The following is a 26236-nucleotide window of genomic DNA, read 5'->3' as shown; positions in this document are numbered from 1 at the left end:
CTTACCTAACATTCACCATGCCAAACACCACCAATGCGTATTACAGAAACGTAATCCTTCATCGTGGGCCATACCAGCAATGTAAATGTAACCAACTCATATGGGGGAGGGTGTCGATAGACATGTAAATGGATACCTGCATGAGTAGAATGCATACTGGGGAGACCATTGTGTGACATGAAGCCAATTAGGCCAATGTGTGATTGTACACTGTACATGCACAGTCCATTTCCATTGGTAACACATCAATTGAATCTGATCCCATCTTGGACATTTGGAATAGACATGTGAGAGTTTCGGTTCACATTGAGAGGTCTTTGGAACCCCAACTGCACCCATCCCCACCACCCATGCTTCACCCCTAAGCACACCTACCTGGCTCATTGTAAAATGGACATGTCATGTACAGTAATGCATCCTTAGGAGCTCTTGATGATGAACCCTGTGCAGGCAGTACCAACATGGGATTAGCAAAATAACCACAAGTATCCATACTCTTCCTCCCTTGCGGGTGATACCAGGTATCCCCAGAAGTGCTGGCTCATGACCCCCATCAGGCAACCAGCAAACAGGCACGAAGAGGACTACAACCATGCACACGTATGCACTTGTGTCACCATTGAGCAGACATTTGGCATGTTGAAGGCCTGGGACCACTGACTCAGCAGGTCGGGCGGGAGCCCTCATGTATGGCCCTGAGAAGGTGGGAAGAATTGTGTTGGTTGTGCCATGCTACACAACATGTGCATCTGGTGCAACGTCCACTTGCCCCCTGACATAGACATGATACCCCCTGAGGATGATGATGATGATGAGGAAGATGGTGGAATTCCCATGTAAATGAAGGACGTGCAATACAGCAAGATTTAATTGCCCTCTACTTCTGATGGGTCACACTGGGCACTATACACAATTAAATAGAAACACACTCAAGAATCAATTTCCAGTCATGTGTTTTTCTTTTTCACACCAGTTGTATTGAAGAATGTATAACTATTTACAAATGTGAATTACTATCTATCAATATTGACCCCACAACCCCTCCCCCACTACCCCCACACCCAACACCCCAACACTGCCTCCCCCACCACCCCAACACCCCAACACCCCCTCCCCACCACCCTCATGCCCAATACCCCAACACCCCCGCCCCACCACCCCCACACCCAATACCCCAACACCCCCTCCCCATTACCCGCACAACACCTCCACAACTACTCCATCCCCACGTGCACTGCTGATTAGTCCTATTCACACCCCCTTTTTGGAGGACGGAGTTCAGCATCTGTGTGGCGAATGAGTGGCTGTGAGCGTGGCACAGTTCTTCTTTGGGTTGAACTGGCTGGTGTTGTGCTGGTGGATGGTGCAGGTTGTGGGGTTGGGCTGGCGTTGCACTGTCCGGTCAGTTACCCCTCGAGGTCCCTGATGCCCTGTAGACCAGGTACTGGCAGGAAAGGTGGGCTATGAAGGCTTGTGCTGCTGAACCCAGCATCTTCGCTGTGGGTGTCAGGCCCACTGGCCTCCACTGTACCGTGTGCACCAGAGCCTTCTTCCGGTGTGCCAACTGTGCTTAACTGCCTGGGTGGCGTCGAGTTGGGATCCTCATGCTGGCTGTGGCCTAGGGGCACTGCCTCCTCCTCCTCACTATGGTGTGCTGATTGAACAGCCTCACCCTGCTCACTGTGCACTGCAGATAGTGCCTCCTCCTGATCACAGGCGATGGGGGATTCTGGCTATTCCAATGGAAGTGACACCTGTGGCTCAGGTGTAGGTGTTTGCCCAGGTGAAACATGGCAGCAGTGGATGTGCACCGGGGGCATTTCTGGACGCTGATGGTGGCTGATGTGTAGCTTGTGCATCATGTTGGTGGGGGGGGGCTGTGCCATGGATGTCGTTCCACGCTTCTGTCTTCCCATGGAGGTTGACGACTCTTGGCTGGAAGTGGTGTCTTGTCCACGGCGGTGACATGCAGCGGCTCTCTGTGAAGCTATGGCATGTTCACCCTCACTGTCTGTTCCTATGCCTGTGGGGGACAGTGAAGCAGGGAATTAGTTATGGGTGTGCATCCATCTGACATACATCAATGCTAGTACATACCGAGTGATGCGCATTCTCATGGTCATGTGTGAGGGACTGGCATGGTCCACACAGGAATGGGGGGTGGATGCAGGGTGGGTGCATCCTTCTGGTGCTGCCCTGTTGTGCACGTTGTCTGTTGGGTGGAGTACAAGTATGTAGTGGCTTGCGTATTGTGGCCATGCCACAGGGGCTGTATGGCATGTGCTATTTCAGTATGGGACCGATGTGCTCGCATTCAGTAGGTTGATGCATTCATGTTTACTCTGTGTGCATGCACATGGTGGGTGTGACAGGTGTGCAACAGGTGGTGATGATGTGTGAACCTTGCCATGAGGTGACATGGTGGTGACTCCTGCAGTTGTACATTGAAGTGTGTGTGTGTTTGTGTGTGCATGCAGATGGTGCTTGTGTTGGCAATACTGGGGTCATGTGTGGTGTTTCAGTGGGGTTTGTTTAATGTGTTTGTGGCAGGGACATTGCAGTTGTGTGGGAGGTGGCTTTTGGTGGGTGCAAATGCTACAGGAATCTGGTGCTGCCTACTTGGCTATTGTACTTCACCATTGCCATTGGGGATGATGGTGTGTGGTGTGCATTTGGGATAATGTTAAGGGACACTCAACATCATCTTCTTTTGTTGGAGCTCCCATCTCCGCATTCCCGCCACCCTTGATTACTTCCATATGGATCACTGTGCTACAGGTCTCCTAGCAGGATATCAATTTGAGGGGTTATGGCGGTCTGCCTCCGGTGGCCATTCTGTGGCTGCGCTCTGAAGCAAGGAGGATTCTGACCCGCAGACGAAGGTCATCCCATCGCTTGCGGCAATCACGGACTGTCCACAGTGTTGCCCCCACTGCCGACACCTTGCGGGCCATCTCCTCTCATATGGCTTTCTTTCGAAGTTGTGCTGGCCGCTGCAGAAGATCACATCTGCATGTTCGACCAGTGAGTCGCCAACATGTTGAGCTCTACGTTGCTGAACCGATGGTGCCTTGCCTGGATGCCATGTTCCTCAGGATACTTGCTGCCTACTCAATTCTCCAGTTGTACTGCTGTAGACTGAGGGTTGCAATGGATTGCGTTTTTAAAGATGACACTGGTGCATTTGCCGTTCCGACGCAATGATGTTGCTTCCGATGCCAGTATTTCTGGCTTCGGAATATCAGTAATCACAGCATCGTAGGTGCCAGTGCCTGCGGCATCGTGGATGCCGGTATCAAGGGTTTGGGGGCTGTTAGCGGCATGCCGGTGCTATGGTCACCGGCATGCCGGTATGCGCATGCACACTGACTCAGAATCTTCTGTAGATTCCGGCAGCAGTACTAAACGGACACAGTAGCACCGGCATGCAGGTAATTTCCTTTTTTTACCAGCTAACTCGTAATGAGGCCCATTATCTCTAAGAAACAATTCAACATAATTGAATGTTTGTAATCAATTAAGTGAATGAGAGCGTATCATATTTCTCAGTCAATGCTATTAGGTTTCGAGACAATAGAAAACGGACATCTTTCAAAATCAATATTACACAATATTGTTTAGTAATGGGCACTCGTTGTTTTTGATTCAAATAAGCAATATTTTAAAGTATGTTTCACTATTGAATTAACAAGCATGGCCTTTCTGTTACTGTTAAAATGTTTAACCCATGAGGAAGAAGGAAGAGAAACTAATAATAAAGAGAATGTATGACAGCATCATTGCACAAAATGCAATTTGGTGACATCATATGTCACATTAAATAGACACCATCTTGGAACCATCAGACACAAGGTTGTTGGCTTGTTCATCATGCGTCCTGAGAGGGGAGCCACTAAACTGCCAACATGAACGTTTTTTAAAATTCATAGACAATTATTTGATAGCAATTTGTTCATAGTTCTGCATCTCTAAACCTTTTTTGTGTTATGGCATAACTTGATTGAGTAACACTTGCAATAACTATTACCTTTTTCACTCCATATAATTTGTTCTATGTTCTGTTTTACATTTATGGAAGTAAAGTTCCCTAGTTTGGGAACTCGCTTCCCCTGCACATTGTAATTGGCTCAGTTAATAAGCCCAACTTTCAAGAATAACTTCACCCTGGTATAGGATTATTTATTGTCCACATACAACCTATGGGGTTGTTTTTTGAATGTTCAAATTCCTGCGATTCCAAAACAAACACTTACAAGTTGCTTTTTTCTTTAATACTCAATGCATTTCGAGACAGGTTATCTCTTCTTCAGGGGCTATTTAATCTATAAACAATAATTTAAAAAATCATAATCAGCAAATTAACTAAACTTGGTAATATTCAGAACATTTATGCAATCGTTACAAGGTAATTCACATTCTTGCAGGATTATAAATTCAAATTAAACCCATGTGACTGGTCATGCTTTGTTTTATAGGAGAACAACATAAGTCTTATAGTTTTGGTCACCACTAATCATTAATATGTGTATCTTTAGGACTTGCCAATCATAAATCAAGAAAAAAGTTCTGATTTAATTATTCACCACTGTGCTTCAAAAAAAAATCAGTTTTGTTGATATCATTGAAGTACATTAACATAAAGCACTGACCTGTGTTTTTCTTTTCAGTTTCTATCTGAAATAAAGATTCTGATCCTTTCCATTCCTTTACGATAGGGCTGGAGTGTCCATCCCCTTAAACCCCCATTGTGTCATCTCCTTTGTCCGCATATTCCCTGTAAGGATTGTATGAGATATTGCACAATTTGTAATAGTCTGACACTATTTAATATGTGAAGTCTAAAAGTCATTTTCCAACTAATTGACTACTTATATAAATAAAGGTTATCCAATATAAACTTGATAGTTGTGTCTAATCATAAATCCCTCAATTTCCACAAGTGGCTTTCTTTTTTCATGGATGGTCGGTAAATGTCACCTGGATCTGTCAAAAATATATATGTGATATTCAAACTCCATGCTATAAGACATTAAATAAAGATATCTCATCTTTAAGGTATCTGGTTGTTAAGTGTGTCAAAATTTCAAGCAGTATAATGTGATGAGGAGATTCTGTATTAGGCTGTAGCTCGTGGTATTAGCTGGAGCAATCCTCGGGCTGCTCTGAAATTAAGTATGATTCTATTTCAGTAAAGAACTGATTTCTAAATTCAAGTTCCAAATATTTGAAGGATGTTGTCTGATTCACAAGGATTTCTTACCGGGAGAAGTCAATCCTAATAGTATCCGATTTTCTGGAGATTTCTCTTCAGTGTAATTTCGGCATCATTAAGTATTAATGACGGCATCGCGTTACGCATGACGCGCGTGACGTCATTCATGTAAACAATACTCCATGTGACTGTGATTCGTTACGAGTTCAGATTATTCTATTTATGCATTCAAATAATGAGAATATTTAGAATATTAAGATGGTATATTTGCATGGTGTCACCATTATACAGTAATGGGTCATGTCCATCATTTATGGTTGATTAAAAGTTCTCATATATACCAGCCCATGTGTAATGCAACAAGTACATTCTGAATATATTATTTAAAATCAGTAGTAAATGGTCCACCCATAACCTCTGCATTCCCTATTGTAAGAAAATCGTGAAAGTCAGTCATCTGAATGAATTACCAGGTGAAGACTGATTTTGTGGTGCATCTTTGGCAGATGGGCCTATGTAGACCCAAAGTGCCTATTGTAAATGGAACTAAATAGGCATGTACATGATCCCATGCATTACACTTGTACAGATTTGAGTTCTAATTCATTAGTTGTCTATATTCCAAAATCATCTCATTATTCACCATTACTGTACCGGATTCCAACTATTAAGTTGTCAAAATGTTAAGATCATATCCTGATTACCCTTTTCTAACTTAAATCATATATAAGTGTTATCAGATTTCTATACACTAAGTCGTGCATAACTGTATGCTGTAGTGAAGGAACATATGTAATCAAATTAGGTATTGTCAATTGTGTGTTCCATAAACAACCAAAGATATGATATTTAAGATTACTAATCAATGTATCTGGTCCAGCAAGGGGTTGTTATTAAATGTTACAATCGATAAGAATGATAATAATTGCACAAATTTAGGGGCATCATCATGAGTCTGGTGTTAAGCCTTAAATGCGGCGGTAGCACTATTACCGCTGCATTTAAGGGTCTGCCAGATCATGACCTTGGCGGATTTCCCCCCAGCTATGAGCTGGGGGGAAAACTGTGGCAAATTTGCCGATTTTTGGCACGTTTACCAGCGGCGGGAAATCCGCCGGCGGTAATAGCGCACATTTTCCCGATTTGGCCCAATGGGAAATGAAGAATTCCTGAATGGACCCAATGGGGAATGGGCAATAATCGTTCTGCCAAACTTGTGATCTGGCATTAAAAGCCCAGCTCGTGATGAGGTCCTAAGTAATATAATGAAATACCATGTGTTTTCACGTGTCATCATTGTGTACACATGTTCAAAGTGTCAGGATTGAAAATCTATGCAACAAGGTTCATAATAGCTTATTTTTCAATGGTTGAGATGTTGTCCTGAAACTAGATCATCACATTCAGGTAGTTTTCTACCTATATAACTGAAGAGTTATATTGTGTTTGACAGGAATACGCTTATTAGTTAGGGTGTACTCGAATATATGAGACCAGGTAGAACATTGTCCAATGGCTTTGTGCTGTCGCACATATTCTTGTTGGTAGACTAATTTAGAAGTACGGCCCTAAATAATACTCCTCATTTAATCCCAAAGAAAACGGCCTCATTATGAGACCGGCGGTAGCCGGGCTGGTAAATCCGGGATGGCTGCCGCGGTACCCTTTTTTTTCCGGTGCCCGCAAATGGGCAAATACCAGGTCATTATGGCCCTGCCAAACCCGGTAATTGCCCACTCGCGGGCATCGGAATGAAATGCTCCCCATTCCCTTTTGAGCCCCATAGGGCTCAATGGGGCGGTCGAATGCACCGGCACCATTCGTGAATGGTGCCGGTGCATCTGACATGCTCTGCTCTAGGGTGCCGGTAAGCCCGCCAGCTCAGACCTGAGCAGAACTCATAGTTTTCCGGTCCAGTAACAATGGTACCAGCAAGCTTACCGGTACTGTTGGTACCGGACCGGAAAACTTATAATGAGGTCTAATTTGTGGTTCCAGTACAATTCTCTTTGGGAAAGTATTTTGGAGCTGTTGCCACCTCTCGGTAGAGGGTGCAGTACTTCAAAAATTAAGCATCTCAGTTGAGCTATTGTGTGTTTGTTGTCACGGAAGTGTCTGTAGATAGGAGATTTAATCTTATTTGTCCTGATGTTTGATTTATGCTCTGTACAGCGTTCCTTTGCTTCCCTCACTGTTTTACCTACAATTATTGAGATAACTGTGAAATTCATGAAGTTCTTCTTCTGTGACGATGCTGCTGATGAACCCATTGAGGTGCCGGATATTTGTAGGTAGTATTTGTCATTTTACCTGAAGTAGTTATTGTATAAGATTATATTTAATAGTTCAATGGCAAACACTTTTTGAATGGCGCAATTCTCTTAGGTTTGAAACAGTCATTCCATTGCCTCTATTCCTTATCCATGTGTAATTGAAGTATAAAGACTGGTGTCATCCAGTGTGAAGAGTATAAGTGCAGAGTCTGTCAAATTTAATTCACTGAGTAATTGTAAAAATGTTTAAGTATCCTTAAGATATGTTTCAGTGGCTTATATGAGAGGTTGTATTACTGCATCCAAGTTAATGGCTAAAGGTTGCAATATGCTTTCCGTTCCAGCTACTATCGGTCTGAATGGTGGTTTTGTTGGATGTCTGTGGATTTCTGGTAAAGGGTAAAATACCGGTGTTATGGGAGTCTTGTTTATGAGAAATTCCATGGTGCGTTCTGAGATCCATTCTGAGTCAGATGCTTTCATTACTGTGTTTTCAACCAACATTTTTATTTCCATTATTGGATCTTGACCCAATTGTAGATAGGTTTGGAATCTACAGTTTTACATTTATAACAGAAGACAAATCTTGTCTCATCTCTCATCTGGCCCACATCATCTGTGGTCCACATATCCCCTTTCCCATTCAAACATTACAATGGTGAACTTTATCTGTTACCTGGCTCACTTCCACTTTAAGCTGGGCCAAATTATCAGCACTGTCATTAAGCAATATGCCCTGAGCGGCGTGGGCATTACTGAGTCCGATAATGTCCTGGGGCCCATAGTTATAGCCCATAGTTACTTAAAGAAGGCCCCGAGGCATTACCTGACTCGGTAAAGCCCCTTCCGCTCCGGGCATATCGCTATTAGTACTCTGGGTCGCAAGATCTGCGTGACCAGGTTACTAAAAGCAGTTTTTTCTGCCCCGAAATGGGACAGAAAAAAAAGACCCATAAAATGGCTGCCGGGGAAAGGGAAAACGGAGTCTGTTTCCCCTTTCCATAGCAGCCATCGGGAGCTGACGAGTTGGGAACAGAAGTGTTCCCAGCGCGTTCGCTCTCGAAAGACGACAGAGAAGAAGGTAAGTGGGGCTGGGAGGGCATGGGAGGTGGGGAGCGGGAGGGAAAAGAAAAAAAAATAGATGTACCTGAATCCCTGGTGGGGGGTGAAGGCAGCTTCTCAGCCGTGTGGAGGCTCGGAGCGGGGATAGCCCAGCTTCAAGCCTTCTTGTTGGCTGAGGGGCTGCAGCGTTTCATTCTGATTGAGCCCTCGCCGGGTACTAATTTCCTATATTGTCAGAATCCCTTTTGATTCAGCCCCCTTTATTCCTCAGAAATAGCATCCCTATAGCACCGTCCAGTGTCAGCACCCATGTATTCTTCATTGTCAGAATCTCTCTACTCATAAGGCCAAATACCCCCTATTTAATTGGACCAACCCCCATGCTTTTCATCATTACCTTTACTGTTCTATTGGCACGAATGAACACAGTTCAATTTGTAGGGTCAAACATACAACTTTTCCTCAATTCCATCATCCCCATGTTTTCCAGTTTCACCATCTCTATTATGCCTGGATGAACTTCTGTAATTCTGCTCCATGTTAGTGGACAAATCAGATGCTAACGAATCTTCGCCAAGTTTGCGGTGGGTTTCCCTGATGCTGCCCACTTCCTGTTTCTTTGTGTGGTGTGCTTTGTTGTGAGAAAATAAGTAACACATGACAGACTTAACCTTGGAGGGTCCTTCAGTATTTTGTAATTTTGTATGTTTTAAATACAAGTTTATTTTCCTCTTTGACTGAGTGTTTGCTCAGTGTGTGTTAATGCTTCTGTTCGTTTCTATTTTCCTCGTGTGCCTCCCTACTTGCGTCTTTCTTTATAAATTATAAATAAAATCCCACATATGTGTGCTAATACAAAAACACCAATAACACAAAAAATACACTTTCGTCTATTTATTTCTTGTGTAACTGTATTGTACTGTGTTGCAGTAGTTGTAGATTGCTGTTGCATTTGTAATTATACGTTGTAGTTGTAAGTTGTAGTTGTACATAGTGATTTGAAATGTACATTGTGGTTGTAGAACTTCGTAGTAGGTTGCACCCATAGGATTGTTTTCTTTGTTGTATTGTTGTTATCAGGGATCTCAGGGACCTCTGGCTCACTTGGTTCACATGGTTCTCAGCCTGTGTGGTTCTTTCAAAGGCTCAGAGTCTGCCACATGGCGTAGGGGAAGAGGAAGAATTCTGGGGCCGAGGAGGATATGCAAGAGGATTCCCCTTTGATTGATGATGTGTGGGGAATTCTAATTCTCTTTTCAGATGCCAGTTCTTGCACCGGTACCACAAAGCACTGCCAATCCTCAGAGTCAGTGGGGGAAATGGTGGCATCAGGAGAAGCCTCATGAGTGGGAAAGGCGGGGGACCAACAGAGGAGGACCTGGTAGATACAAGGACAGAGGCAGGGGATTGAGGACCACTTGTAGGTGTACCTAATGAGGTAGTAAAGGAGCATCCAGTCTTATCTGTCCTGTGGGATGCATGGACTACTGCAAGTACCCGTGTGGATAGGTTTGGATTTAGTAATGTCTGGGTGGAGGGCACAGAGGAGGATGTTGTCTCCAATTAGCAACATGAGGGTGCAGCTGTCATTAAGAGGCAGGACTGTCAGTATGAGGTGCAGAAGGGTGACCAGCCTGCAGAGGTACAGCAAGAGGAGATGGACCGACTTGATGGAGGAATAGAAGGGGCAGGTACAGGAAGAGGTTGTGATCGAGGAATGTCTTCCAGATGCAGCAGAGGGGTACATCTAGGTGTGACCTCAACAACCCCATCTTAATAGGGTCCTGGGTATAAGACTAATTTGGCTTGCCAACAGGCAAGAACATGAGAGGATAGGAGCCTGAGGTCTTCTGCATGATCGAGGGCTCTGGGAAGAGGATCAAACAGGGGCAAAAGGACAACGCCTGGGGACCCATACCATAAGGACCATGACAGTAAGCAACCTTGTGCACTGGTTGCACAGGAGTGTGTACTAGGTTGTTGTGCACTCTGATTCTCCGAGTCTAGATACCAGGTAGCCATGGCCGCTGCCCCATCCAGTGTGGTGAGGATGAGTAAGTGAGTCCTAGCACTTCCCAGGGTTGGCGAACAGCACAGATGGGACATTGTGAATGCGATGGCCAACTGCCTACAACCACCCAGCCTGCCCAATCAGGTATCTAGGCACCGTCTCTGGAAGTTATAGCTCCAACCATCAGCATTAACTTTTCTGAACACTGCTGTTATGAACTTAAAAATCTACAACATCACAACTTTTCCTTATTTACAAATAAGAGTCACAAACTATATATTTTTGAATTGGTCTGATCATGCCGGATGTAACACACTGTGGGCCTCATCACGACTTTGGTGGTAACCCTTAAATCCGGTGGTCGCGCTATTACCGCCGGATTTAAGGGTCCGCCAAATCAGGACTTCGGCGGATTTCGCCCCAGATCTTGGCTGGGGGGAAATCCGCTGAAAATGTGCGCTATTACCGCCGGCGGGAAATCCGCCAGCGATAAGACTGTGAATTTTCCCCATTGAGCCCAATGGGGAATGGGGCATTCCCGAATGGGCTCAATGGGGAATGAGGAATTACATTACCGCCGAACTCCTGATCCGGCGCTATTAGCACCAGGGAGTTCGGCAGTAGGGCTAATACCGCCAGCGGTAATACCGCCGGCGTTACCGCCAAAGTCGTGATCAGGCCCTCTCATGTCGGCACGCAGTTGCAGGTGTGAATGGCAGATTTGTATGATTTATTCAAAGAAGAGTCAACTCAGAATCCTCACATGTTATAGACAAGCATCTAGTTCCATTAGCTAGAAGGGATTTATTCTGGGAAGCTGCAATCACGTTTTAGGCTGTAACTCTTGTTCTCATGCTCTAATTTTTAGGGGAGTTGAATTATCAGATGGGGCTTTTCAATAGCTTTTCGATTATAGTTGAACCAGGTGTGTAAGTGTCATGGTCTTCAAGTGAATAGGCAAAATACAATTCTCCCATTTAAACCTGAGGCATTCTATTAGGTAGATACATATTATTAGTACAGTCAAACAGCACATTTATCTTCCCATGACTTGTGGGTAGGCCTGGCCTGTGGCCTCTGTTGACCCAAACTTGCACGAAAACACTTCAGATTCCTGCTCCCAGGTTTGATTCCCAGCTGTGTCCTTATCTTCCTTGAGTAGAAGGGATAACTCAGCCCCCTGACTCATGTGACATTCTCCTGAACGTGTCAGTTGTCATTGTACTCACGGAGAGACTACAAATTGAATTTTAATTCTGACTATTATTCATAGTTCACATTCATTAGCTAGGTCCTTGTTGACTGAGTGGTCATTGTTCATCACTATAAAACGTTGGTCAGGCACAAGCTCCAGCCTCTTTCCAGCTCTTCAGAGCTTCAAGGGAATTCACAGATATCCTGTAAGTGTAGGGGGAAGGTCGCTACTTGGCCTTTCAATCTGATGTGGGGGAAGACCTCTTTGAATGTAACCACAGGTTTTAAAGACAGCTCTGATGAACAGAAATCAGTGCTTTAAAATGCACTTATTCTTTCTGAAATAAACATTTTGCTTCAATGTCTTACATCACACAAGATGCATTTTTCTTCCATCATCATTCCCACCACTTATTTTAAAACTAGTTTTTTGTAGCCACCAGTTTCCCTAATGTGTGCTTTTGAAGTTACGTTTGCAGTGGAGTTTCATCTCTGCATGTTAATTTCCGTGCTACAGAATGTGCACATTTCCATGGTAGCTCTCTGTGTTAGCAAAGTTGCATTTTCAGGTACTGGGTCCATGTTTTGGATACTAGGCCTCCGGTTTTAGGCTTTGTCATTCGAGCACAGGGCCCATTTAATTTTACATTTCCTTTTTCTAAAACCAACATTCAGCATTCAGTTACTTGATAGTTCAGAATTACATGCTGGTCTTGTCTCTGTTATCATTGTGTTTTCATACGTTTGCCCCATTTGGTCTTAACCCAGCCAGAGACAGTTAATTTGTATCTTGAGTAAAAATGTACCCTACAGAACACCCAGACCCAACTCCCCCCCCCCCCAGCTCTTCTCTCATGTTTTACAACTGTGAAAGAGCAGGGGAGAGTGAGGTTTGAATGGCTCGTTTCAGTTTTTTTCATTAGTGGGTGGTTGTGCTTCTATCTATCTACTGGTTTCCCAGAGTATGGAAGGGGCCCCTTTCCTTTCTTTCTCTCCTCTTGCCGCTTTTTATTCCGGGTTCCTGGGCCTTTTCTGGACTCCTCTTCTCCTGGTCCCCAGGATGGAAGGAATTTATATTAATGGTTATAAAGATAGGAGTAAAAAGAGTTCTTAAACATTTTTGTTTAAACCGTATTTCCCCGGTTATTATTTCAGAATAAGAACATGAATGTTCAATCACAGACAATATATATTGACAGATATTAATCATAGATTACCATTTTAATTTAATTACTCACCTGTTATATATTTTAGTATCCATGCAGGTTTTGATCTTACCTTTCATTCCTTGCATGGTTCCTCGGCTCTAAGTTCAGTGGGCTCCTCAATCACTCTGAAATGACAGCTTTTTAACTGATTCATATGGGCCCATTTCTCTTCCATCTGTTCTCCTTTTGGGAGGTGTTTCTTATAGGCAAGAGGCAATATGTTATCTACAATCTCTAAACTCCCGCACCAAGATGGAAGAAACTTCCATGCCTTGGTTTGGTTTCTCTGAAAGTTGCAAAGGCAGACCTTCAGCCAACTTATCCAAGTCTTGCTGGGCATAAGTAAACACATGCTGGGGGTGTTTCCTTAGTTTCTCAATGTACTCATGAGTGGTGGATGCATTCATCAGTGTCTGCTCCTTAGTTCTATAGAGCAGATGCTGCGCTAACACAATTTCTTGTCTGGTCATAAATTCAAATGGAGTTATATTGGTTGCAGAAGATGGTGTAGAGCAATGTTCCCTCTAATTATTTTTCTCTACATGTAGAAGTCATTGTCTTTCGTGTACACATTATTTTCCATGTGTGCAAGTGACTAAGGGTAAGTATTTTTGTGAGCATGCGTAGATAGCGCTTAAGTGTTAAGCGCTGTATAAATAAACTAAAATACAAATAGTGAGTTAGTATCTCGAAGAGCGTTTTCAGTGGAATTTCCCCCTCCCCAACCTCTGCAATGATTTACAAATCATTGTAAAAGTTAGATCTTGCCACACTTTTTTCCAAAGACATAGGTTAAAACATTGTTTTAGATACGATTATAAAGAGTTCATCACACAGTCCGCGATTTCAATATCTGACACAGTACTGAGTAAAAGTACTACACTAAATGCAGAGTGTGTTCTATGACATTGGAATAGAAACACTTGTGTATTATGAAAACAAGTTCTTATCACAAGTGATGTGGCTGCCAACAGAAAAAAACACACATTAAACAATCGTAGCTAAAAGGAGTGTACCAGAAAACACGCCAATAAGAGCTAAGGCCTCTCATAATGTTTGCCAGGATGATAATTGCATCAAAATAACTACACCAAAGATTATGATAATCAAAATGCCTGTGCCACTTCTTACCATCAACATTACATTGTGCTGTGGACAGGGCATTGACTACACTTTTCAAAACCAGCTCTTCAGATAAGAAGCATACATACCACCCAGTGTTACTCCAACGAAAACAGGAAAATTTGCCTAACAAAAAATAGGGTGTATAAATAAGCCCAAAAACTATTTGAAATTGTGAAAAAATCAGAGTCTACCCTCTGATTCTACCCACAATGTTTCTGGGATATTTTTAAATCAGTGACCAGCACACCTTTACCATAGGAAGGATCCCTAATAACAGTACTGCCCGATGTCAAGAGGAATTCTAAGGGGAAAGAACATCTTTTAATAAGCATTTTAGCAGAGCAAATTACTTTTTTACTCCCTAAAAGATAATTTGATTCAAAGGAGGTACAATCTGATCTTTCTTTCTACAATACACTTACCAGTTAAACAAGATGCATGAGGAGGCTACAATACTAAACACAGAAAACATTATTTTGAAAAACCCTCAGCAGCTGAGCATGGAAAGAAACAGTAGATGCAGTTTCCTACACTGTTACTACAGTTTACTATCATTTAATGCAAATAAATAACATTTCCTTTACAGTACTGCACTGCCCAAACATCTGACTTGGTTGCTGATTTGTCTTTCACCCCCAGCAGGGTTCACCTGTGCCTCCCACCCTCACTCCTGGATCCTGTGCTGGCTTCCAATACAAGTTGGAATAGCTCTGCACAAAGTGAGGGAATATAGCAGTAAAACACACACTGGGGTATTGGCACTCCCACAATACTTTTCAAACAAAAACGACTTAAAGCCTCATTGTGATATTATGGACAGTTTAAGAAAATGCCATGAACATGCACACACACAATTATTTTACAGTGCAAACCAGATGGTTTACAAACTCCCCTAATATTGTTACGTAGGATTGTACAAGTGCTCAGTGAAACCAGCAGAGTCTTACCATAGCATGTGTTAAGGTATATTCCCAATGGATGTCTGAAAACCTGGAAAGCATGCAGGTTGTGTGAAAATCAATGCAGCTGTTTGAATATTCATTACCCTAATGCTATGCATGTGTATTGCCAGGCATACTCAATACCCATAATCCCTTGTAGATCCAGTAGTTGCTTTTTCAATATTGCTCTCCACTTATAGGGTAAGATTAGCAATGCTACAGTAGAAGAGGCTGCGCATGATATTTGCCTACTGTGATGAATCCGTTATGTCGACACTTCTCCCAGAGGGGGAGGCCCACCCCATGAAGCAGGAAGGTGAAGCCGCTACCTGATAGTCCCCCCGAGGGAGGTACTTGGCGGGAGGATCTCATGGGGAGAGATTCCCCCTCTAGGGACAAGGACGAACATCCAAGGAGATACGTTTTAATAACCATCACCCACCACCCTATACACCTCCCCATCTTGTAAATCCCAGTCCTATACCAATCCAACCCATGCATTTATGTAGGTACAGAGACTTGACTGAGATGAGGAAGAACATGGACTACCCAAGCTAGATAATAACGGAAGTACTGGGACGAGGAGGAGGCACAGAAGAATAAGGGTTGAGATGCCAAAGACACTGAAAAGGGACTTAGTATATTATGCCAAGCTTTGCCAACCAGGCGATATACACATTTCTGAAGGATTCCATGAGGAGAGCCAGCCACTAAGCAGGAGAAGCAGTCCATCCTGGGAAATTCAATGTGAAGATGCCAATGGAGCCGCAAGCAAACCTGCTGCCCTAGTCAGGAGGCTGGAGAGGGGAACCCTAGTCCCGGTGGACTGGAATCACTGAGGCAGAGATGGACTCTGAAAAGCAATGGTGTGACCTAAAGTGGAAGTACCAGGTGTTCAGAGAACAACACCATGCCCGCCAAGAATATCCTGCAGCAGAGCCATGCAATATCACCCAGAGCATTGAAGAGGAGCGTGAACCAAGACCCGCTGCTCTGCAGAGATCCGGTGAAGAGCTCCTGGGAAACAGGTAAAGAGGGAGAAGGGAAAACCAGATGGGGACATGGTATGAGAGCCATAGTCAAGAGTGAGAAAGAGTTCATCAGGAATTAACTTCCTCAGCACAGTGGTTGGTTGCAGGCCACTATTGAAAATGTGAGTGAGAAAGGATGCATCAGGAATCATCTTCCTCGGCACAGTGGTTGGTCACAGACCACTCCCAAAGTAAATAGTGAAAGAGTGTGCATTGGAAGTTGTTTTCTTTGTGTCAGCACTTGGCAGGAGAGTGAAACAGGTCTGCCAAAAACAAGCCACAAGATAAGGTTACAAACCCCTTCTCGCATAGCAGTACATGGCAGCTGAGTAAACCAAGTACATCTGGAGAGAGAAGAGAAACCAGGGTCAGTGACCCTTAACACATTTTGGTTTGCTTGTTAAGAAAGGCAAGGGGAATGGAGTCATTCCCTCTGGTGTTGTGAACTGGGAAAGCAAAACTAACAAGGGTCAGGAAAAGGGAGTGATTCTCCTGGCAAACCAACCCACAAGAAGGATCAAACCAGGAATCCACGGGAAGGGTGTAATTCCCCCGGGGATATATAGTAACACACTTTGTGATGCAGAGTGTTGGCAGATCTGCATCCTTTTTGTTTGTGAACTGCTGTAATCAGGGGAAGGGAACCATTCTCCCTGCTGGAGAACTTTCAGCCAGAACTGTGCCACCTAGTCCAGGAGAATGGGAACCATTCTTCTGGACCAACAACTTTGATACAAGTGTTTAGTTTAGTTAAAAATATAAGGGACAGAGATAGGGACATTTTGACACGGGACAATAAGACATCCTGACAGACTTATTAGCACTTTAGATGAGTCAAGGAACCCCCTCGTAGATATAGGGAAAGGCAGATTTCCCTTTATTTTCATTTAAAAGAAGTCTATAGCAACCACTATGCCACCAGTGTGTCAGTCTCCCCCTTCTGCACCCTTACACTACTCAAAATCCTTAGAGGGCAAATTAACATTGGAGGCACTGTTTAATGTGCCTGTGTAACATATGTACAAAGAATATGAATCATGGTATGAGGTTGCACATCCAAGTAGCCTGCTCACTTACAGTCAGTAACCAATATTTGAGCTGACAGTTAGGTTTGATGGTGCAGGTGATGCGTTTACTAAAGCACCATTGGCTATGGAAATTCTGGTACTTGAACGTTAATCATATTACAACCAACATAAAACTACTGATGTTCAGGCATTTTTAGTTCTTCAGAAGATGGTAATTTTCTGTGTGCGCTGCTAAAACTCTTCTGAGCGGCATCCAGAGGGAAGCTGTGCAAGCGCACATGCACACAGCTTAGTGGGAACACTGGTGTAGACCTAATAGCTATCAGGACGAGCCATAATCAAATGCCCAAACTTGGATCAGAGTCAGCCGCAAACTTATCATATCTCCCAAGCCCTTCCCTCGATGCCGGGTGATAGGCAATGCAGAATTTATTTTACCCCTAGGATCTCCCACATCTTGATCCTCACCTCAATGGTCAAATGACTTTCTCTGTCCAACTCAATCCTTTGTGGGAGGCAGAGAATATGTGGCTGATCATTAGCATGGCAGCTGTGTCCGCCTTACAATTCAGGGCAGGAGGGCATTCTACCCTTTGTGAACATGCTTATTACAGTCAACATATACTTGTTTCCTCTTAAAGAGCTAATCAATGTCTCAATGAAATCGACTTTCAAATCTGACCAAGGCAGTGTCATTGCCCTTTTTGGAGGGGAGCTATGTGTGTTGGGGAATTTGGCTGAAATTGTGTACACACAAGACACCCCTTTTCATATATATTGAGGTCCTGGCCCATGTGTGGCCAGTATGCAACTTCTCGCACGAATTCTAAATGTTTTTTGAAAACTCAGATGACTGCCAGTAGCCAATTCATGGCTGTGATTCAATATCAGGCTGTGGAATGAGGTAGGGACCACCCATTGCCTCACACTCATATAGTGATCTCCTTACTAACAAACCAGCTTGGATTCAAAACATCTTGGAACATTTCATCAACACCTGGAGATCCTCTTTTCCGGTATAATCCCATTCTGTTAGAAGAAAACTCACTGGGTCTTCAATGTGTTGATAGAGCTTTCCAACAATCAAGTCCGCTTTTTGTGCAGTGATCAAACCTGCATCTGGAGTGCCTTTACTCCACTGAGCAGTTGAGAGTTCACCTTTGGCAAGAGTTTGGGACATGGTCACAGCTTCAGTTTGGATTTCACCCAGCAAGGATTCTGTATCTATAAAATCCCCCTGCAGCACACCAGTTTTAGCCAGCTTGTAAGCCAGGTCGTTCCCAGTCTTATCCTGACCCTCTTTTTTGGAATGACCCCTAATCTTTTTCCAATAGATGGTTATCCAATTAGAGGTCACCAGATCATCAATGGACTGGATCACTTTTCCATGTTTTAAGGGTTTTTTGTTAACACAAAGCATGTGTCTATTCTTCCAGTTGATCAGGTGTTCACAAACCCATTCCTGACATATTCAGAATCAGTAATAATCACTGGTTCTTTGAGTTGGTGGTGTACTGCAGTGAGGATGGCTTGTTGGATGGCCATCAACTCTGACAACTGACTACTTTGGGGTCCTATTTTGTAACCAGCAGAGGGCCCCAGGGTATCATTCACCCAGGCCTTCCCAATGCCAGCCACTAGTTATTTTTCCCTGTTATTGGCAGCATGGTAATAGCACCCGTCTACTTAAAATGTGGGTATTCCCTGACAAATGTCTTCTTCATAGACTTTGTGTGGGGAAGTAGGTAAGCCTTCATATTGTCTTTGGTTATTAGACTTTCATCCTCGAGACGTTATTTTTTAGCACAATCATTCAAGTCCACCAATGTTTGCGATACCACCAGAAAGCCTTGCATGGACAGAATCTTGGAAGTAATTCTGGAATTACTTACTTTTCCAGCCCAGATTCTGTCACTTTGTAAATACTACAAAGGTTGGTGAAGAGTCTCTTCAGTGATGTGCTCCCCTGGATAAACAGGCAGTCATTTTTCAACACCCATAACGATGCCGGGAGTGCTTTTTCACAATCGTTGAATTTTCCTTTCAAAGAGGACAAAGTTTTGCTTGCATAAGAAATAACTTTGTTGACCTTGTGCTTTTGATACAATCCCTCTGTCAGGAAGGTACCTGAAAACCCTGTCTCAAAGAAGAACGCCTTATTTTTAATGGGGTAAGCCAAACAAGGAGCTTGAGACAGGCTTCTTTTTAGTTGTTTAACTCCCTTGGATGTTCCGGAACGCCACTCCCACATGACTCTGGACTTTATTAAATAAACCAGGGTCCGAGTGACCTGTGCACAGTCTTCAATTAACTTTCAACTGTAGTTAGTGAGTCTAAGAAAGCTTCTCAATAATCCTGCAGAATAGTAGGGACTTTTAATTTTAATAATGCATCCACTTTGTTCGCCTGGGGGTTGAGATCCTCAGTGGTGATTTCATGCCCAAGAAAATTCACTCTCGTTGTACACCATTGTGCTTTATGAAAGGACAATTTTGCTCTTGCTTTCTGCAATTAGACCAGTACATAGCAAATTTGTACATAGACAAGTTTTCCCATTTTGCCCAAGTCAGGCATGGCCTTATGAAGGAATATATTGAACTCATTTCCAGAGTTATATATCCAAAGGGTGTGCGGGTCCACATACATTGCTGCCCACCAAAGGTAATGGCAAGCTTGTACTGGTCTTCCCTAGTCATGGGTATTGTCTAGTAACCGTTGGTCAAATCAAGGACTGTGTATACATTTGACCCTTGGATCTGCACCAGCCATTGGTCTATGTAGGGAATAGGCCATCTTGACATGTGTCCTGGGATGGTATCCTCTTCTCCCACTTGAACTTCAACTGTATAAGACAGCACTTGAGCTGACTAAAACACCCTCTCTCTGTTGTCAAAGCCCATTGGGTCACCCCTTAGTTGTGAACATGATTTTTTGATAATCAGATCTAGGCTAATTGTGAATCGATTCAGAATGTCACTACGGAAATAAAAGTCAGAAGGGACATATCTAACGACCCAACAATGATGTTCTATAGTGTTATAACCAATGGACATTTTTAGTATACATCTGCAAGGCAGGAAATGTTTAGAATTTGGTGTTTTCAAACCCACTTCCCATTCATCAATTTAAATGTGGGAATGGTATGATATTTTTTGAGTTTCCTGAATAATCCTTTGATGATTCAGCTTTTTGTCATTGGTCAGGAATACTCTGGCGAGCACTGGCTCCTCCCCCTCATTTATCTGAACGGGCAAAAACAAGTGTTGGCCCTTTTTCTGCATATCGATCAGGATGTGTGCAAACTTTTTCCCTTGTCCTCTTTCACAGGACACAGTGTTTCTTTGAAATGTTGATCTGTAGAAAGTATTCCCTTCCAGTGTGGAGTGCCACTTGGAACTGAGGGGGAAGGTTAATTTTCAAGAGTTGAGAAGGGTTCCCTTCGCCAGTTTGTTCTCAGACAGAGATGATGATGATGTCTGGTACTTGGTTGATTCTGGAAGTGAAATTTCATGGGTTTGGTACGTCGCTCAATCAAATGGCAGGTGCCATTCCGGCTCACATAATTTGTGAGGACCTGTTTCACGCAGTTGATAAGAGGTGATAACCTGCGAAGGAAATAGTTCTGCAGTAAACATGGAGTTCTCTCTGGAGTCATGACTATCACCAGGTGTTTTAAATGGTATTAGCCAATTTTTATTTCTAGATCAGCAGTTTCTTTGACGGAAGTATCATTCCTATCTAAGTGTTGGAGTTGTCCATAAAGAGGTATGAAAGTAATCTGGTGATTCTCCCCCTAGCTAGATTCAGTTGATCAGAAGCCTTTTTGGACATGATAGTAGCTTGGGATTCAGTAGCCTGAAGAGCTGATAATTCACAATGACCCTGTACCTTGTCTGGGGCATAGAATGTGCCCTCTTTTTCTTCAAGAGTACAAAGAAGGTGTGGGTTAGTTGCCAGTTCGGCTGTAATTTTCGTAATGTTGAACTCAGTCACTGTGTGAGCTAGGGTGGTTTACAGTGTCAGAGACATGGAATCTGTAGCAATAAATCTACATTTTGAAATGTTTGTAGTTGGCGGATCCTCTTTCTCCCCAGATTCTTTGCTGCCTCGCTGCTCCGCTTTGTCGGTAGCCAGTTCTCAAAGCCTGTTTTAGGGGAAGATACCACTACAGTGTTTGTATGATCTAGCTTGCATGGTTGTGGTCTAGGAATTTCTCTTTCTGGGTCGGCCTCCATATCGTCCTTGTCGGACGAATGGTCTCTTGTGGCCCATATTTCTTTGGGAGCGATTCGCCCAATCCTGAAATAGAAGATTTTGTTCCCTGAATCCTCTGGGGATTCTTCTCTCTCAGATAATTTTGTTTTCCTTCTCCCCACAGTGAGTTTTTCTTCAATCTTTTCTACCTATCCTCTGTTTTTTGGGTTTTAGCTTCCTTTTCAAGTAAGAAAGGAAGCTTCCACCAGAGCTTGTCATCTCCCTTCACCCAGGGCCCCATCCCCAGTCACTTGTTGATTTTCTGGACTTTCATCCATTCATTTTCCCCCTGGGGTATCAGACCCAGGTGCTGGGGCATTCTGAGGAACATGGTTGGTCTGAGGGTTTGACTGAGCCCTCATCATGTGCCCCAAGTCTTCAGTCAATTGTTGGACCAGTCGCTTCAGTAGTCTACATTTTTCCCTACCTTCAGGGTTTTAAGGAGGTCTTTGCTCATTCCTCTGTTTCTCTATAAATGAGTAACTATCTCTTCTAGCTTTGTTCAGGAATATATTGTCCTGAAACCGGGGAGAAGGAGGATTGTTTGCCGAATTAAGTTTTAGAGGGTACCTGTTTGTGAAATTCATGTTGAGGGGTGGTTTGTTACTCCTTTCCTGTGGAAAAAGCAAAGGGAAATTACCCGGGGAAGAACTCACCTGGTTTGAATCCCCCGTTTATGCTGGAGGGGTGTAAATAATCCCTGGGATGGGCCTCGTACCTTTATACTGACGACTTATGTAGGTGGTGGGGTCAGAAGGGTCTTTGTTCTGATACCCATGTTGACTACCATTTGATTGAGCCTGGGCAGAGGGTCTCCTCTGCCTCTCGTCCTGCTTGTCAGATGAATGAGTATTTTTAGGCCCCCCATCTCGAGGTCCAACAAAGGGGTAGTTTTCACCTCTGCACTTTCGCAGAAGCAGGTGAGGTAGTAGGTTTTGAGGTTTTTGAGTTTTATTATCAGTGGGTTTATGTACCTCATAAATCTGGCTTGCTTGCTCTATTACCCAATCCAGTGTCCTGCAGTCATGGAAATCTCAAACTAACTGGGTAGTAATATATTTGAGTAGTCCATGGATGTTTATGCTATTGGTATTCACTCAGCTAGAAGTATGCGCAAATGCACATTTTATTTCCTGTGTAAACTCCATTGACTCCTTGCATGCCTATTGTGGGTTCCTGTGAGTTGACATTTCTTTTTAAATGGCCACCTTATAGGTGGATCATTGTAGGGTGTGTGCGAAAATGAGCTAACAATAAGGTGCCGGTGCTCATCCATTTTGGACATTCACTTCAAAACTGCAATGAAAGTCTACGGTTTGTGAGCTCAGTTAGAAGGCTTAATCATAAAACAAGAAAGGAAGTACTGCTACGTGGGGGGGTTCTACCAAAACAGATTCAAATTTTGAAAAAAAAAGAATTTATATTCTGGGGAACCCTTTTTGATTACTAGTGGAACGTATCCAAACAGGCATAGCCTGTAATGATGTCCAGAAAGAAACACACAGAGAGAGTCTGCATAGTAAATAAAGTTGATTGTAATGTGAAGCAAATGGTTCTCTTGTATACACTTGTACATATAAAGAAGGGGTACTTTGAACAGAAAATGTGTATAGTGTGCATCAACACAAAAAAAACCTACACAATATAGTGGATCCCTAACAAATGTGGTTAACTGGGGAAGCCGAAAAAACAGACATAAAAACCAATACATCAACCAAATAATAAGTCTATCTGTGTATTATTGGTAAATTATAACCTGGGATTTGGAAAAACAAGAAAAAGAATGAAAAGATATATATATAAATATATATAATACAATGACATGTTATTTGTATTGATAACTCAGATAACCAGTCTTTGTAGCAATCAAAATCCCGATAAACGCATATCAAAAATTCTCTAGACATATGTCGTATCTGTGGCAGTGAGAAATCTAGTCATCAAATGCCACACCTTCAGTCAACGGATGGCAAATGTCTAATGCATAAAAACTTCTCATTTGTATCGGCCAGAAACAGATGCCTTAGTGTGCATTGGCCATAGGATAGGTGCCAACGTTGCAGGGGGTGGGATCCTGGTTCAGTTAGTAGATGGTTGTAGAACATGTGCCAGGTGTCCATCTGTGATCCCTCTAGTTGGGCTTGTTGGTCCCCCTTGCAGGAAAATCTGTAAATTTCAGCGGCAGTCACGTCCTGGTGTCAACCGAATCAAAATGATTTCTAGTTGAACATGGCGGCTGCCTTCTTCAGGTCACAAACTATTGGCTCCTGTAACATAAAGAAACCAAAAAGAGTGAAAAAAAATAAGTGAAAGGGGTTGTCCTTTTGGAGACAAATTGTGTGTTTTCTTGCTGGACATTTAGGCAGCTAGTAATGGAGACATGCAGTAAATGCAATGGAAGTCTTGCAAAAAATTGAAATGTATTCATATGGTTGGGCTGGGAGTAAGAGAGGGTCAGAACAGAAAACCTAAAATTGAACTGCCTGTGGCCCAATGTGGTCGGCATACATCTGACTTGTATTAACTCACCACAAATATCCTTGAAGCTGTCTCTTATTGAGGCCCGCTCTTCTGTCAGGCAACTGCATCCAAATCAGGATGTCAAATTGAAAGAGAGTCCCACGTCCCCGTTGGGTGCCACTGATAGTGAAAGGCAAGAATGCCGTGGTTGTGATTCGAAAACGGCAAAAAACCCTGCAGGAAAAAGGGGGGCAGGAAAGAGGGGCAGAGAGAGAGAGAGAGGAAAAGGTATGTAGTTACATACACATCTCACTGTATTAAGCACATACGTTTAGGAAGAGCCCTGAGCTGTAATCAAGCTCTTCTCCTCACCTATATTAAGTAGGTATGTCGCCTTTGCTTGTAAAGATTATATTGGATTGTACCTTAAAGGAGGTGGATGCATGTGCAGAGTCCCTTGTGGTAGTTCAATTTGGAAAAACATGACAGATGTGCCATGCATTATATACAATGTCGTAGGGCGTGATCCTCATGTCAGTCTAGCCTTTGTAAGTCTACTACCTGTATATAAGGGTGAAAAATGAAAGAAAACCAAATGAGGGTGCTGTGTTATCCATCTGGTCTAGCTAGCATCCGTTGTGACAACAGGATGTATTTACTGAATCTTTCGCATTCATCCATCACATTTTACCTGGGATGGTATGTATTGCAGGCTGGATCCGTTCAGTGGCCCGTGTACGTCTCAGGACAGTGGAGTTGGTGAAGAAACGCCCCTGTCTATAGAGCTGTGCCTGCCGCGTGTGGAGCGGCTTTGCTGAAAAGCTGCAGCTTTGCTGGATGTGGCTGTGGGTGTGGCATGTAAGAGGATTCAATTCAACACTACAGCTAAGTCAATGCCTAGTCTGGGATACTGAATGGAAACCCTTATTAATATATCTTTATGTCCAGTTCATGCGTTCTGGATGACTACCCCTATATAACACCCCTCTCTTGGACTCCCCCTGACCCCACTGAGCCAAGAAGTAGTTCTGTTTTGCAAGTTAAAAGGTTTATTTGATAATTTAAACAATAGATATATATATCACACTTTATAATAATTTAATAATTGAATATCACACCTAATCTGAGCAGTAATCAACAATGGATAGTCCGGCACTAGCACACTTCTTTATAATCAATGATGAGTGGTTATAGGATGGATAAGATAGCAACAATACTTTATGGTTTCAAATGGATGCAAGGTGGAATGAAATTGCAGTACAGAAAATACTCAATATGCGTTCAACAAAACAATGTAATCACTTTTCTCTGGCACTCCCCTCCCCCCTTTATGCAATGCAAGGAAATGGAAGGAAAGCACACAGTTCTCAGAAATGCAATCAAATATAATTCAGTTCACCCCAGCAAGCTTACACTACAGAAGTTGGAAACACAGGCCCAAAATGCTTTTATATGTGCTGGCAATGAAGTGAAAAATACGCTAAAATGCTTTTAATTCCCTCTAGAGGTTCAGGGTGAGTGGTATCAAGTTAATATTAGTCCAGGCTCACTTTAGCAAGGATCTAGGAGTAACTAGCAGGTTAAACGAATTTTTGGCAACTGAAAGCAAGAAAACTTCTGTTTTCACACGTGGAGAAATTTGCAAATCGCGGTAAAATTCGCGAGTGCGTTTTTCGCGATTACAGAGGAACTACAAGGACTAGCACTATCGTTTTGGGGTCCTAGGACAGCCTAGGATCTCAGCTTCCCGATGAAAGTCACTGCAAGTCTCTAGGACAAACGGTCACGGGGATATGAGCGATATGGTAAAGGTCGTTTTTCAGATTTGAAATTTTAAAGTTCAAAAAGACAAGTGACAGCTAGCAACAAGAAAATGACAGGTGACAGCTTTACAAATGACAGGTGACAGTTTTACTCAAGTTAAAATAGCTTGCATTAGATTATTTTAACTAAGAGATTGGTTCTGCACAGTCTGCTAGGTACTCACAATGTATTTTTGAAATAGAATGGGCCTCGCCACGGATCTGGTCAGGTTTTAGACTGGACTCTGGTCTGGTCTCTGCGCTTCACAGTGATCTGGGTCAGCTCTCTCTCTCTCTCGATTCTGGAGATTGATGGATTTGAAGTCTGGATCTTTCTGCACAGCTTTCTCTAGAGATTGATGCAGGTAAAGTATGGATTTTCCCGGCAGAGCGTCCCGCAGCAAATGGATTTGAAGGTCTCTATCTGTCCTGACTGTCTGCTTTTATGTGTTTTGAAAATGGGTGTGTGTGCAGCATCACTAAGCTCTACCCCTCTCCACTTGTCATTGGCCACTTCATCCGCTTCCCCTTGATTGGGGGAATGAAATGAAGTGTCATCATGATGAGGTCTGTTTATGATACAGAGAACCCACCCCTGTCAACTTTACACACAATCTATATTTGATCCAAAAGAC

This window comes from Ambystoma mexicanum, chromosome 5q (assembly GCF_040938575.1).
Source record: "Ambystoma mexicanum isolate Mex_15411 chromosome 5q, UKY_AmexF1_1, whole genome shotgun sequence".
In the NCBI taxonomy this organism is placed as follows: Eukaryota; Metazoa; Chordata; class Amphibia; order Caudata; family Ambystomatidae; genus Ambystoma; species Ambystoma mexicanum.
Note: the sequence above shows the minus strand (reverse complement) of the source record.